The sequence below is a fragment of the Sinocyclocheilus anshuiensis genome, unplaced genomic scaffold, assembly GCF_001515605.1.
Source record: "Sinocyclocheilus anshuiensis isolate Anshui unplaced genomic scaffold, SAMN03320099.WGS_v1.1 scaffold7629, whole genome shotgun sequence".
Lineage (NCBI taxonomy): Eukaryota > Metazoa > Chordata > Actinopteri > Cypriniformes > Cyprinidae > Sinocyclocheilus > Sinocyclocheilus anshuiensis.
In genome coordinates this window covers 1-2,134 of record NW_015542956.1, presented here as the reverse complement: position 1 = coordinate 2,134, position 2,134 = coordinate 1, and positions in this window count along the sequence as shown.

Below are 2,134 nucleotides of genomic sequence, written 5' to 3'. Positions count from 1 at the left end.
TTGTGGAACCAAAAATGGTTCTTCTATAGCATCGCTTGAAGAACCTTTTGAAGCACCTTTATTTTTAAGAGTGAAACTGAAACTGGAAGAGTCATTTCACACAAATCTAGGCTTAATCTTGAAATAAAATAAATGCTTTTACACAAATGTCATACAAGAAGTGCTGAAACAAAGCCTTTTGGGGAAAAGCAAGTGAACCTAATTGAAGGTTTGAACTATTGAAGGCCTATTGCTGAAAACACAAACAAGTATGACAAAGTATGCTGCCGACCAATCAAATATGAGGATCAAAACTAACAGTTGTTTACAAACTTATAATTCGGGTAAATTTTTTTTATTTTATTTAAAATGTATTGTTTGTACAAATACCCATGCATGTGTTTATTAGTTTCTTACATCTTGCATTTAGCTTTCTACATTCTTGTTGATTGAACAATCATGAAACAAAAAAGTGACACAAATAGTTGGAAGTCCTGGTTCAACAATAATATGTGTAATGCATAATAAAATGTGACTGTTCCATAATCTAGAGAACAAATTTTCACTGTAGCAAACGGAAAAATAAAATTCCTGAATCTGTTACTATAGCATAACTTGTCCAATAATCCAATAATAACCAACTGCAGTCTAAGGACAGCAGCACCAGGCAGCAGTCTCAACTCAGTGTTGGGGTGGAGATTATAGCGTCATTAAAGTGATAGTTTACCCAAAATTAAAAATTTACTGTTAATTTACTCACCCTGAGGTAGAGGTCTGTGCGGGACTGTTTTTTTTAGTTTTTTTTTCGGTACTTAGTGCCTAGTCACAATATGGTTTCACTGTAGAGGTCTGCGCGGGACTATTTTTTTAGTCCCACTCCCGCAAGGTTATATTCCGCACCCACCCGCTCCCACTATATATTCACTCCTATTATTTTCTTCCCGACCCGACCGTTCCCGCTAAATTTAGATCTCGTTTCCAGAATCTCACATTTAAATTTCCGTTACTGAAAAAAAGAGAGATAGGCTAACACATAAAACTGTAGTCTGCACAAAATTGTATGTTATTTTATTCTTCTTGTCAAGAGTCTTGAAATTAATTGACTTTGACTTGAATTTATATGAATTATCTTAACCCCTTCAGACCTGGCGTCCATTGGAATGGACATTACATATTTCTGGGTCTAAACCAATAAAAAATCTCTGATTTCATTGTTTGAATAATGCTTATTACTGATTGGTTCCTGATTATCCAATCACAATGGAGAAATGACTTTTAACTTGATCTGAGAGAGCTTCAGACATCAGACAAGACAAGCATGGCTCTGAAGCTCGAGAGAGGGAGGAGTAAGTGCCTATTTTTCATTCAAAATGTTAATTTATGTTCATGCTAGCCTAATACATTTTCTCTCAGTATAATTTTAACAATTTCAAGTGTTAATATTTCAAGTTATTTTGAAAATATTTCATTTCATTAAGTTATAGGATTTTTTCAAAGTTTAATATCCATCCCAATGGACATCAGGAGTGAAGAGATATTAGCCAGCATGCAGTTATTTCATGCAAAGAAACAAAATACCTATAAGCATTTCATAGCTAAGTTATGACTTCACAATTGATTTATTTTATATATATAACCTGTTTTTCACACAATCTTCCTTTAGAGTATAAAGTCATAGACTTCCTTGAACACCTCGTAAATGGAGAGTTATCCGATCTTGACTGCTTGGATTCAGGAAATGAGGCAGATGAAAACGAGAGTAAGTGTAGATGTTGAGAGTATAGTACAAAGTGTTATGCCTTATATAATATGTAAATTGCAGAAAATGCATATGAGGTCACGAGTGAGAACATGGAAAAAGAGTTATAGATGTGATTGTTTTGTTATTGGATAGGACGAGGGACAGAGATAAGGGACAGTGGAGAGGCATGCATGCTTGAAGAACTTGAGGTGGCAGCTGAGGTTGAGGTAGAAGAAAGTGTAGTGACAGAGGATCAGGAGGAGATTACAGTGAACAGAGAGGAAGATGATCATGAGCAGATGACAATAACCAGGAAGCATGAGATTCAGTGGCGCCATAGGCCATTCACCACAATCATCGATACTTCCATTCAGAATCATCTGATTTATGACAGACATCCCATGAGCCCATACG